The sequence below is a fragment of the Sciurus vulgaris genome (genome assembly GCF_902686455.1).
Source record: "Sciurus vulgaris genome assembly, chromosome: 1".
Lineage (NCBI taxonomy): Eukaryota > Metazoa > Chordata > Mammalia > Rodentia > Sciuridae > Sciurus > Sciurus vulgaris.
This window is the reverse complement of record NC_136461.1, coordinates 89,042,714-89,057,162: the sequence shown is the minus strand read 5'-3', so window position 1 is coordinate 89,057,162 and position 14,449 is coordinate 89,042,714. Positions and strand designations below refer to the sequence as shown.

At 36.3% G+C, this 14,449-nt stretch overlaps 2 pseudogenes across 2 annotated transcripts; both read left to right on the top strand.

Moving 5' to 3' along the window:
• The first annotated feature begins 420 nt into the window (after positions 1 to 420).
• On the top strand, positions 421 to 5,664 carry LOC306654148 (DNA excision repair protein ERCC-6-like; annotated as a pseudogene). The gene is made up of 5 exons: positions 421 to 565; positions 705 to 2,204; positions 2,654 to 3,393; positions 3,470 to 4,100; positions 4,889 to 5,664. The product of its transcript is annotated as a DNA excision repair protein ERCC-6-like (transcript).
• Positions 5,665 to 9,237: 3,573 nt separating this feature from the next.
• Positions 9,238 to 11,014, top strand: LOC306654145 (putative RNA-binding protein 18; annotated as a pseudogene). Its single transcript has 3 exons — positions 9,238 to 9,261; positions 10,457 to 10,590; positions 10,681 to 11,014. The product of its transcript is annotated as a putative RNA-binding protein 18 (transcript).
• The last annotated feature ends 3,435 nt before the right edge of the window (positions 11,015 to 14,449 follow it).

Below are 14,449 nucleotides of genomic sequence, written 5' to 3'. Positions count from 1 at the left end.
TGTAAATCAAAACTACCCTAAGATTTCACCTTTATATCTTTTAATTGAGGTTCATTTTGTTGAAATTTTCAGATAGTAACCTTATTAGGCATACAGTTTAGAGTTTTATCATATTGCCAAGTTAAGATATAGAATATTTTCAACCCCCAAGAGTTATCTTGTCCCCCATTGTGGTCAATTTGTTCTCCTATCGTAAAGATATTTTCAAACACTAACCCAATGCCTGTCTATATTGATTCCCCTTGTCCCATTTTAAAAATGAAAACACTCATTTTCCAAAGGTCAGACATTAGTGTCTAGTAAGTGGCAGAATCAGCATTCAGTTTCACAGCTGTTCGACTCTAACTCTCAATCCTTTTTACTCTATGCTACTAACTCTTCTGAGTGTAATTTCCCCCATGAATTAAATAAATGATCTTGATGGAGCGGGGCTTAAGCGCGAGGCCAACGGTTGGCTGGCCCCACACGCATATGCACCGAGCTTGCGCGGGGTGGGAGAGCGCAAAATTCAGGCTCCATCGGAGATACCTGGGATCTATTCCGAGGGTCATACAGTCCTCCCAAGGTTTGGCGGAAGTTGAGACCTTGAGCCCAGAGCAGGCTATCCATTATCTGAGAGGGACGCTCTCACCAGAAGAGGGAAACACCTCAGCTGTGTAGAAAAATGCATAAGCCTTCACCAGATGGCTAATGATATGTGAAAGAGGTCAAAGAAGCGACTAAAAATGGAGATCTGGGAAGAAGCATTTAAGCTTTTCAATTTGTCAAAGGACATTTTTCTCAATAAAAAGGTGATGAGCAGAATCCAGAAAACTACAGGAAGCCTTGGAGGAGTTGGCAGAACGTGAAGATGTGTGCAACTCTGGTCTGATGCTTTATGGAGAGTGGCACAACGAACTCTTTGAGCACCAAAAGGAAGGTGTAGCTTTCCTCTGTAGCTCAAAGGAAAGGGGGTATCTTGGCAGATGATATGGGACTGGGGAAGACTGTTCAAATCATTGCTTTCCTTTCTGGTATGTTTGATGCTTCACTTGTGAATCATGCCAACCAATCTTATTAGCACATGGGTAAAAGAACTTGCAAGTGGACTCCAGGAATGAGAGTCAAAACTTTTCCTGGCCCTAGCAAGGATGTACACACCAGAAGCCTCAATAGGATTCAGCAAAGGAATGGTGTCATAATTACTACATGCCAAATGTTAATCAATAATTGGCAGCAGCTTTCAAGCTTTAATGGCTAAAAGTTTGTGTGGGACTATGTCATCCTTGATGAAGCACATAAAATTAAAAGTTCATCTACTAAATCAGCAATATGTGCTCGTGCTGTCCCTGCACATAATCGCCTCCTCCTCACAGGAACTCCAATCCACAATAATTTACAAGAACTATGGTCTCTATTTGATTTTGCTTGCCAAGGGTCCCTGCTAGGAACATTAGAAACATTTAAAATGGAATATGAAAATCCTATTATTAGAGCAAGAGAAAAGGATACTACCCTGGGAGAAAAAGCCTTGAGATGTAAAATATCTGAAAACTTAATGGCAATTATAAAACACTATTTTCTCAGGAGGACTAAAGAAGAACAGAAAAAAAAGTCAAGCGACCCAGAGGTGAGACTTGGTGAGAAGAATCCAAGTGTTGATGCCATCCAAGAAATGCCTTCCCTTTCCAGGAAAAATGAGTTAGTCATTTTGATACGTCTTGTACCTTTACAAGAAGAAATATACAGGAAATTCATGTCTTTAGATCACATCAAGGAGTTGTTAACAGAGACACACTCACCTCCAGCTGAGCTAGGTATCCTGAAGAAGCTGCGTGATCATCCTAGGCTTCTGTCTGCACGGGCTAGTCATTTGCTCAATCTAGGGGATGTCAAATTTTCTGTTCAAGATGGCAATGAGGAAGAGGATTCCTCAGATGTGGAACACATTCATCATGTAACTGATGATACACTGATGCAAGAATCCAGAAAAATGATATTCTTAATGGACCTCCTGAAGAGACTGTGAAATGAAGGGCATCAAACTCTGATATTTTCCCAGTCAAGACAACTTTTAAACATCATTGAATGCCTTTTAAAGAATGTGCACTTTAAGACATTGTGTATTTATGGTACAGTTACTCATCTTTTGGAACAAGAAAAAAGAATTAACCTCTTCCAGCAAAATAAAGATTACTCTGTTTTTCTACTTACCACTCAAGTAGGTGGTGTAATATATAAAGCCGCTCCCCCGCCCACCAGGTACAGCCATTTTGCCTGCCTCCCCACCACCTATCAATCTGCGCTCCACCTGCCTCTTCCCTTACAGGAATTTCCGGCTTACGGCTGTCACCATTTTCCTGCTTCCCGCATTATGTCCTAACATGCTATTGGTTCATTAGTCAGCTTGCAAGAATTCTCCTCTGCTATTGGTTCCTTCCAGCCCGCGAGATTCCAATATCTGGGAGAAGCCACACGCCATCTTTCTCTCTTTTGCCCCTTCTTTTCGCCCTGAGTGACGTGCCAATCATCTGCATAAATAAAGTCTCTTGCGTGAGACCTCGTGTCTGCAGAGCATCTTTTCTGGGAGATATTGGTGAGCCACAACCAAGCCAAGCAAGCGAGCGGCAGTTCAACGGGATCCCAACCTGAGCTGCATTTTTTCCCCTAACAGGTGGTGTTATCTTAACATTAACTGCAGCTACTAGAGTGGTCATCCAAGCTGGAACCCTGCAACTGATGCTCAAGCTGTGGGTAGAGTTTACCGAATTGGACAAAAATAAAATATTGTGGTTTATAGGTTAATCACTTGTGGGACTGTAGAGGAAAAAATATACAGATGACAGGTTTTCAAGGACTCATTGATTAGACAAACAATTGGTGATAAGAAGAACCCATTCTGCTATTTCAGTAAACAAGAATTAAGAGAGCTCTTTAAGATTGAGGATTTTCAGAACTCTGCAACCCAGCTGCAGCTTCAGTTTCTGCATGCTGCTCAGAGGAGATCTGATACAAAACTAGATGAACACATTGCCTACCTGCACTCTCTGGGGAGAGCTGGAATCTCAGACTATGATTTGATGTACACATGTGATCTGTCTGATAAAGAGGTGTTTGATGCAATAGAAGAATCTCAGTATATTCAACAAAGAGTTCAGAAAGCTCAATTCCTTATTGAATTTGAGTCTCAAAATATGATGGAACAACAAAAAAACTGGAAATGAGGGGGCCTGGGTAAGAGCACCTATGTTTCCTTCTCAAACAAAGAAGAAATGCCCTGAATTGAACAAACTACACCCTCAGCTTTCTCTTCTAACTGTTCATTCTACCCAGGAAGAAGATATCAGTTTTCAAACAGCAAATATAAGCATTAATGATCAGTCCAAAGGGAGTGAGCCGCAAGATCTTTCCAATGTAAAGAATTTTTTTGACTCTGATTATTTTACTTTTAAATTAATTCAGTCAGAATTGGAAAATTATCTCATTGTAGTGTGAGGTGAATTTAAGTATAGTACTAAACCATGCTTACTATCTTTCCATGCTGCAAGATAGTAAGAACCCACATGAAAGTACATTTGATGCTGACTCTGCAGTTATATTACCCAAAGAGTTGGGAAGTGTTGAAGGAACTTGTACTGACTCATTGGGAACAGCAAAAAGCATTACAACAGAAAATGAGGCTGTGCAAATGGAGGCATCACAAGTGCCTAAGCAAGAGGCACTGCAAGAGAGCCCCCTGGGAAGTTTTAATTATTTACTTAGCCAACCCATCATAACTGATCTTCGGCCAAATCTAGATCTACAGGATGATGAGATTTTACATGACTATAATCCCTGGCCCATAACAAGTGAAAATAAAATTACAGAATCAAATGCATCTGTTATTGAAATATCTGATGACTTGGTGGTATCCAGTTGTGCACTGCAGAATACTCAAGTAAATGAGGCCAAGTCAGAAGGGGAAACTTTATCATCTACAACACAATATGCATGTGATTTCAATCTTATTCTGGAAGACTCTGGAGACAATAGACAGAATAGTCAGTCTTTGGAGCACGTTGGGAAAAAAAATAGCTTGTGTGACTTTGTAGTTAATTCCAGAGCAGGGTCTGTTGGGGGCTGTGCCACGTTGACGGTGCCAGAATGGTGCCTGATCACATCGGCAGCGGCAGGGAGGTGGATAATTGACATAAGCACCCTCAGTGATTTATCGTCCACGCACACAATGTATGCGCATGTGTTCTCAAGCACTCCTAATTGTGTCTGCTCGGACATCTAGCGTCTCGCTAATCTTTGCGTAAGAGGTGTGGCCCTGCTCTCCGCCTCCTGGAGGTGATATAAGCGTAGGAGGAGCGAGACAGCGGGACACAGCAGCTAGCAGAAAGAAGCGCAGAGAAGCCATTAGCAGAAAGGAAGCAGAAGCAGCAGCTAGTAGAAAGACAGCAGAGCAGCAGCTAGTAGAAAGAAGTGGAACAGCAGCTAGCAGAAAGCGGTGGAAGGCAGATTGCAGAGCGGAGAACTGAGACGCATCACTAAAGCACCTTAGGTAGACGCACCCTTAGTTCACAGGATGCAGGACGCACCAGTAAGAAGCAGCAGACCTTAAGTAAGGCGCAGCAAGTCTCTCTTCCTCTAAGATCTAAGTAAAGCCTGTCCTTCTCTCAAAGTCTCTCTCTTAAACAAAGTCTCTTTCTCTCTGATAAGCAAAGTCTCTCTCTCTCTCTCCTCTCAAAGCAAGTAAGCCTCATTTCTTCTATCCTCTATAAACAAACAAGCAAGAAAGCAGTGCACTAAAGAGAAAGATAGAAGTAGCTCAGTTTCCACTCCACCGCCCATAAGACCCATGCAAATTGTTGCTGCAAGCGGTAACAAATATCCCAGATTTGGTACCGCAAAGAGCCAGCAACAGGGTCTGTGAGTAGCAAAACACATCTCAATTTGGATCATTCTAATAAGAAAGATGATGAACCAGAAGAAGTAGTAGTTAATGTTAAATCCAGAAGGAAAGAGAGAAGGATTATTTCAGTTGATGAGGATGAGGATGATTGTTTTGAAGGTACTTCAAACATGAGTTCATTCAGCACATCTTCCTTTCAGTTTTCATCTGTGAAACAATTTGATGCTTCAACTCCCCAAAATGACAGCCATCTATCTGGAAGGTTCTTTTCACCCAAAATACCTGACAGTGTAAATAAGTCTATAAACTCAAGGAGATTCCCTGGCTTCTAGGAGGTCTCCGATTAATGTGGTTGTAGACCATGTGAAGGATATGGAGGAAGATTTGACAGCAGCAGTGAAACAGATGGTGCTAAAGATGATCTGGAAGAAAAAGAAAGTGATGAAGCCTCAGAGCATACAGAAGAGGGTCCTTCTAGAGAAATGCTGTCTTCAGAAAATAAGTTCATTGGGCTAACTGTGTCCAAACCACTAGACTCTAGCTCACAGACCTCTATTAGTGTCCCCAAGCCTTTGTCAGATGAAGTGCTGGTTGATTCGCCCCAGGACAAGTCAGTGGAGGCTGCAGATGACTATGAGAATCTTGTAACTCATAGAAAAGAACTAAAAGAATGTGGAAAAATACAGGAGGCCCTAAACTGCTTTGTTAAAGCACTTGACATAAAGAGTGCAGATCCTGAAGTCATGCTGATGACTTTGGGTTTGTAAGAGCAACTTAATAACACTTGAGAATGTCATACCTGTCAAAGTGAAAGTGAATATGAGATAATTTTTGTTGTTCCATCATTGGGTTCTTTGGGATTATGAAGCTTTTATGCTTAAGAAAAATCTCAAAAAGCAACTTTTGCTTTTCCTCCCTGGCTCTTACTCTGCCCCCCATACATATATTCTGGTTTCTGATCATGAATATAATATTTCCTCACTTAACTATATTGTTTTATTTTTATTTTAGGCATCTATAATTTTAACTGTTTGTGTTTTTTTTGTTTTATTAATTGAAACTTTCTAGAGAAGTTTTGCAAAACTATTCTGCTACTTTATACTGAAAGGGATCTCCTTTGCATATTAGTTCACATAAGAAATTTAAAATGATTTTTTCTCAAAAAATGATCTTGAAGAATTTCTTTGACTTTGATTATTTTGCTTTTAAATTAATTCAGTCAGAATTAGAAAATTATCTCATTGTACTGTGAGGTGAATTTAAGTATAATACTAAACCATGGATATAATGCAGTTATCAATTGCTAAAACTACAAAAAGTAAAATATGGGTTAGATTTTCATTCCAGCTTATTGAAAAAAATAGATATGATATTTCTTATGCTACTGTGTGTGTACAAAAGAATATATTCCTAACACATTTGCAATATGAAATTTGATGCCCTATAAAGGATCAATTAAGAATTTCAGTGGCTTGAGTTTGTCTTTTCCTATTTGTACCCTTTAATTTTTTCCTTTTGACTTCTCACTAGTTCTTTTAAATATCATCTTTGAAACTCTAGCCAGTGAAATCAGACAGATTTCTGTTTCCTGATTTTGTTCCATTTTTATAACAAGTAATTTGCTGATTCATTTGTTCCTCAGTGATCCAAAAAATCTGTGTGTGGAGCTCACATTATATCTGACATTCTGTTAGATATTGGGAATGGAGAAAATGAAGATACATTTCTAATGTCCGTGTGTCCAGTTTTTCTGGGGTGATAAGCAGCTAAGTAACAATTAAAACTGATTAAAATTAAGTAGCAAAAATACTATGCTCATCCACTAATTTGACAAATATTTAGTGAACATATATGGAACCACCATTTGACACAGTTATCCCATTCTGTTGTATGTACTCAAAGGACTTAAAATTAGCATGCTATAGTGATACTGCCTCATATATTTGGATACATTTGATCAATGAATCTCAGACTAGAAAGATTCAAGGATCCCATCTTTCAGAAATTGTGATGTCTAGCACTCTGCACTTTGAAAGAATTCTGGGGCAGGTCACTCTCAGGCCCCAGTCTGAGATATAGTACAGTTAAGGACAAAACCAAGTGTATTTTTTTTTTTTTTTTTTTTGGTATCGGGATTTGAACCAGGGGCACTTAACTTTTAAGCAAATCCCCAGCTCTTTTTATATTTTATTTTGAGACAGGGTCTAGCTAAATTGCTTAGGGACTTTCTAAATTGCTGAGGCTGGCTTTGAACTCAGGATCCTCCTGCCTCAACCTCTGGAGTCACTGGAATTACCAGCATGCACCACAGGGCCAAAGCCAAGTCTTCTTTACTGCTGCACACTCAGCACCTGACCCTGTCTAACATGTGCTAGGGCTCAACAACTACTGATGAAATAATGTAGTTAGCAATTAACATGCTAAAATCAAGCTCATTCATATGACTAGTATTTAATACTGCTATTGAGAATTGTATATAATTTAATTTTTATTCTGATTTGTGGGCATGGACAATTTGATTCAAATTAATGATTGTAATCTATGACAAAAATGAAAATAGGCAAATTTATTTACTTGAAAATATGAAAGGTCTTAAATGTGCTAGTACTTGTGTTTATACCTCTCAGATTCTTTTCAAAACATTGCAAATATAAACACCTGAAGTTAGGAACTATCTAGTTTCAATTTGTGTTTCTGTATTCACTTTTTCTCTTATAACTAATATCTTTTCCCAACTGATAGAAAATAGAAGACTAATCTTTCACTTCCCATTGACCTGTAAACTAAGTTAACTTCTTTCTTTCTTTCTTTCTTTCTTTCTTTCTTTCTTTCTTTCTTTCTTTCTTTCTTTCTTTCTTTCTTTCTTCCCCCCCCCCCCCTCTCTCTCTTTCTTTCTTTCTTCCTTTCTTCCTATCTATTCTTCTTTTTGGTACTGAGAAATGAACCACTGAAATAAACCACTGAGCTATATTCCCAGTCCTTATTTATTTATTTATTTCCTTTTTTGAGACAGTATTGAAATTACTTAGGGGCCTAAGTTGTTGAGGCTGGCCTTGAACTTGCAATACTTCTGCCTCAAACTCTGGAGTTGCTGGGGTTATGAGTATGTGCCCCTGCATCCAGGAAAAAGTAAACTTTAAACAGAAATCGAATAACCCGAATTTTGAGAAAGCAAAGTACACAAGCTGATAGAAGGAAATACTACCTGAGTAAGCAATTAATCAGTAAAAGAAACATTATCTACAATATAATCAACAAATAGAAAATGAGTTCAAACATAAGTTTTATTTTCTTATGATATCAAAATTTTATATTCAGTGAGTATGTGGTCACTTAATTGGTATTATACTTAAAGATAAAATTAAGATTGTGCATTTAGGTTTTTAAAGTCAAATACTTTATTAAAACATTACTTTAAAATCTGCCCAAAATACTAAAATCTGAATCAGATGTTTGAAACGAATCTAAAACTAGGTCCAAACCTGCTAACATTATGAACTTTAACAAATAATTAAATACAAAAGACTTTATTTATTTGTTGATATTTGCCTATTTGCTTCATGCTTTTATTTTGATATCAATTTTTAAACATATTTTTAAGTGCACTTAAAATGAAAAGTATATAGACATATATAAACATGATATGTCTATTTTCAAATGTTAATGCAAATTCAACAACACACGGTGCCTATTTTTTGTAAGTTTGGAAATTTTCATTTCCCTGTCATATATTGTAAAGTCTTTTATAAAGATATAAACTAGATATTAAAAACACAAAGACAATTTTTGAGGAAGTATTTTGAATTATGAAATAAATTAAATAATTCAAAGCAGAAATTTTAACATGCATCAGCTCCAGTAAAAAGTTTAAAGTTCAAAATAAGACTTTTCTCTACAATCTACTAAGCTAATGCCAACAATCTCTCAATTCTCAAATAAAATATAAACTTAAAAAGAGAAAGGGACAGCCCCTTGACATGATTTAAGACTGGGAATTCTGCGAGGTTCTTGAAATCACTCAGAAATCACTCTGAAAGTGGGAACTCACACAAGACTTTAATAAACAGATGAACAGAGTGTCTGCCCTTAAGGGCAAAAGAGAAAGGGAGAGAGAGAGAGAGAGAGTGAGAGTGAAAGAGAGAAAAGAGCAAACAGCAGGAGATTTACCCTTAAATAGTGAAAGCCCATGGGCTAATTGTATGACTGACAAGGAAGTTAAAAATCTAGATTATAATATGGTGTGTGGGGAGGGGGCAGAATCAGGGGAGAAACAGCTGCAGCCTTGTTCCTTACAGTACTAAATGAGATTTATGACATATATTATTAGAATCTTTATTAAGTAGTATCACCTGGAAGGTGACATGAACTCTCAGATCTGCCTTACTGTAAAACCATTCTAAGAGACATTTTTTTCCATTTTCCAGAAGGATTTTCTAAAGAAGTTTGCTATTTAACTTCTAATCTTATGAGAGGACAAAAGGAAACATCCAGGAGAAGCTGGGGCTCCAAGCTGTACCATCTGTAGATATGGGCTATCAAATCATGTTACTTAATTAAATATATACAGAAAATTCACTGCCTTTGCAGGGACTGAAATAACTATAATCCATATAGGAAAGTAGTTCATTTGAGGGGAAAAAAGAAAAATTATATATTGAGCAATACACTCATTGATATTAATGAAAATGCACTAATAGTTTCTATAGGTTAAGTAGACACAATTGAAGGAAGAATTACCTAATGGAAAGGTATTTTCAGAAAAACTGAAAATATAGCACAAATAAATAAGAGCTTGTAAAATATATAGTATATATTATGCATTAGAGATAGATTTAAAAGTTTCAACATAAAACTAATAGAAGTTCCAAAAGAACTAGAGTATATTTTTAAAGACTTTATAATTGAAAAATGCAAATTGAAAGAAAATACTTTTATGATTTCAGGAGAGAGAATGTAGAAGAAAAGTGTCCTCAGAATGAAGAGAATACAGAAAACCAAGTGAGATATATGTATATAATAAACCCATGTATGTTTGTTATACTGAAAAGAAAGAAGATGTGAGACGAAACACTTTTAAAAAGTATCAAAGAAAAGAAAGAGGTTGTCTTCAAAAGAAAGATAATCAAATTTAGTTCAGAGTTCTGAAGAAAATATGTGAAACCAATATAGAAAGTAATAATATACTAAAAATGTTTAGCAAAAAGTAGTTGTTAATCCATACTAACATAAATGCATCTGAATGGATACTTTCAAATACAAAAAGGCAGAAAGTTTACATTTCAGACTTTCAGTGAAAAAAAAAATGGCAAAAGGACATACCTCAGCAAAGGGGTAAAAAAACAAAACAAAACAACTTACTAAAAAAAAGAGATAGAGATGAAAGAAACTGTGTGAGCAAGTACGTGGTTAAAACATTAAGTATAGACTGGCGGCCTGGCAGTGGGCTTTGTTGAAGCGGACACAGCTGGAGTCTTCAGACAGTCTGAAGCGGTCAGACCTGGAGTTAGGATCTGCTTTCGGGGCAGGAGTTGAGAGCACAACGTGAGGCTACCAGTATTTCATAGAGATTGATGGAAGCAGAAACCTCTTCCCTTGGAGAACACATCCATCCTTTCAGAGGGCCCTCTACAGGAAGGGTGCAGATTATGGATTGGCAACCTGGACCCCAAAAAACAGAATACCACCTCCTCAAGCTGTTCCAGAAGTTTGATAAGGTGAAGCAATTCGACTTCCTCTTCCACAAGTCAGGTGCTTTGGAGGGACACCCTCGAGGGTACCATTTTGTGAACTTTGAAACTAAGCAGGAAGCAGAACAAGCCATCCAGTGTCTCAAAGGCAAGCCGGCACTATCTAAGAAGCTGGTGGTAAGATGGGCACACACTCAAGTAAAGAGATCCCATCATAACAAGAATGACAGGATTCTTCTAATCAGTCTTGAACCTTCCTCAAGCACTGAGCCTAATCAGTCTGCCTAAAGATTAAAGCCATTGGAGCAAAGCTGAAAAGGATGGCAGAAAATCCTGATGCAGAGTGTCCAGCAGCACCTGTTTATTCCTATTTTAAGCCACCAGATAAAAATAGGATTACTTCTTATTCTGGAACAGCTTGGAAATCTAGAAGACGATGGTTGTGAATTACTGTGGCAGCAAAAGAAAATTAGTCTCCACACCTCACTCCTCTGCCTTGTACTTTATGAATGTGGATGGTACCATTCAACAGAGCACAATCACAAGTTAGAGTTTGGTAACGTAATGTTTTTGGATGTTCTTATGGATGTGTCTTCCCTGAACTATGTGTAGAATTCAGCATCATCCAGAATAAATAGGATTGTGCACAAAATTTTGATTTGAACACTGGATGCTCTAGTTGGCTGGTTTGTTTGGATTCGTAACTACGAAAACGTTGTACAGTATGCCAGAGAGAAAGTCAAACATACAAAATGTTATTATTTAATCAGGAACCCAAATATTAACCTCCATCAAAGAACATCTTTCTGTGCACATGTCTTTACAACATTAAGAAAAAGTTAAGAGACAGGGAGGAAAGGAAGACATTTTAAATCAGTTTAGAACTGCTGTTTGAGAATTTATAATGGAAATTCCTCCAACTAAACTAAAAAAAGTGAGTTCTTGGCAAAAGGGAGCTTGTTCTCTGAGCAAACATTGTAGTAATCTTCTTAAGAATCATGCTTATTATTTCAAAATTACAATTAGGAAAATGTTGTGTAGTTCTTAAAATCGTTTGCATCAACAGACTACAGAATCAAAGTTAGCATTCAATATCACAATGGAAGTTTTGTTTGGAAAGTTCTATAATGATCATTTTTTAAATCTAAATAATCTTGCCTTCTATAATACCAAATGTTATTAACACGGGACTTTTAAAATTGCACTTATTGCATGAGATTGTTCTATTTGGAATTGTATCATGCTCAATCTAAATAGAAAAGCAAAATGTTTAGGAAAACCTAACATTGCTATGTTGGTCATTATCAAATATATTGTTTTCTAATAATCACGTAGAGGTCTGAGTAGAAGAGGTCAGATGATCTCGGGCAGAAAGTCAGTGGAGCCGGCACCATTCTGGCACCAAGATCGCAATCACCTCCTGTTTTATGCAGTTTTTAAAAACTGTATGACTTGAAAATGATCCTTCATTCATGGAGCATACTTTACCCTAGATATTTTTGCCACTTTGAACATTCGAAATATAACAACTTAGAGAGATATAGACTGACAGGTCTGCTGTTCGTTCCTTCACGGTTGTGGTCACTTTGATACCAGGCTTGGCCACTGTTTTATTGGGCAGCACTCTTGCTTCTTTAGTAGGTAAATCACTCCGTTACTCACTCCAGGTGCCATTCATGGTGATTACAGACTGTTTACCACCATCGTTCCTCCAAGAGGAAGCTTTCATTACCGGAACTTGAGTCTTCTATGAGTTTAAATGGATTTAAGACATCGGAATCAAAACTTCAGTGCAGTGAAGTTTCAGAATCCACAGAACTGGTTCACAGAAATTCGTATCACTTTTTCCCAAGGTCAGTGTTTTTAGATATTTTTAGACAGCAAATGATTTCTGCATTTATTAGCTATGTAATCTATGATGCAAGTAATTCTCTTTCCAGTTAGGGAATATTGTTCAGGGAGGTGGATGGACTATCTCCCATCTTTCTAGTAACTTCTTGGAGTATAGAATTCACCATTTTATCCTTGTGTCCTCAAAAGGTTATGGTGGAGTATAACTTAATGCAAATAGCCTTCTATTTTTAATAGGAATTTAGAACATACTTAACTTATATAGAATTCTTTTCTTTAGAAACCAGAACTATTTTTTTGTATTTAAAGCACTCTTTATTGTTTGTACCAGTTCTTACCCTTGCATGTGAATAAATGCTAGACAATGAAAAAAAAAAAACATTTAAGTATATATATACTGCTCCAAAAAGAAGATAAATAAATAAATAAAACAAACCAACACTGATTTTTTTGAGTTCTAAACAAGAAGATGATAACTTGAAAAATAGATGAAAGAAACTGAGTCATTGTATTATTGAAGTATGCATATAAAACTCTGTATTTGTGTCATTAACTTTACCATGTTTATATATTTATATTTAAAAATTTACGTGTAACTATTAAACTAGTTCTCTTGGAATGTCTTTGTACTTTAAGATATCAATAAAAAAATTAAAAAAAATGTTCATTCCAATGGAAGACCAAGGGGAATGGAAAATATCAAAAGAAAAACAGAGTAAATACAAAAATTTTTATATTAATAATATATTTGATCTAAACTTATATAAATTTGTTTATCACAAAAATAATGTACTCAGAAAAATAAAATATTGGTTATCCGTATAGAATAACCAATCTGAGTTTTTGATCTTCAAACTTCAGAATGGACCTACCTGAAAGTTAACAAGAGCAATAAATATGCTGTGGAGGGACAGGTATAACATAACATAACATCATATCATAAGAGACTTCAGAGCAGACCTTTTCTGTCCAGAATGTCTACAGTTCACAATACACAAAGAAACAAAAACTCTATCTTTTTCAGTGGTGACATCAGTCTTTTTAATGTTAAGTTTTAACTTTTTTTTTTTTTTTTTTAAATGCTGGGGATAGGACCCTCCATGCTAGGCAAGCACTCTGATCACTGAACCACATCCCTATTCCCAGACTCTTCTGTGTGCTTACATTTGTTATAATTAATTTTTCAATAAGTCCAAAATAATACCATTTTATCTATGGAATATGGGAACATGTTTTTCTTGATCAAATTGCTAGAGTAATACAGTAATGCAATCTTTCTCTATACAATATCCATACAATTACTGTTATGCTTTGTTTCTCCAATATTTTTCAATTTCCAGCTTTAAAATAACCAGTTCCAAGAGAATGTCAGGCCATCTTACAGATGTCTACAAATCTTAGATTTACTTCAAATCCACTGGTTTCTCCCTATTTCTAAACTACAGATGTTCTTTATTCCATGTGCACTATACCACTGGCATATGCCAAAATCCCATTTTCCTTCAATTATCTCAAGTCACTTGAATCTTACCTAGTAAAAGGATCTAATTCCCTACTAGCTCATGTTCTCTTAAATTAGTTGGTGCTTCTTCATTAAATGGAAGATTTTTCTGTGAGAGTTTCATAAAGAAAAACTGTCATCCATGAAATATGTAATTCTCACTTGAATTATAAGTGAGGATAAAGGATAAAGTTAAGAAACTATAGAATTACAAGCAATAAAGGTTCAAATGAAATTAAATGTTAATGAGTCTGACCTTAATTGACTTTTACTCCCACTGCTAAACTCTTTAGTTAAATATATTATCACATCACTCCTTTTATGATGCATTAAAATCTGTATTATATTAAAGCATTTGTTATTTTGATACTTTAAAAAATATGTTTTGCTTCATATCATGGCATTGTTTATGTGCCAATCACATTATCAAAAATGCTGCAGCTGTTTGTCACAACTCCTCAACCTAGAAATAACAGTTATTTAGCCGTCATATTCATAGAAATTGCCTTTTATAATGCAATATATTTTTATTTT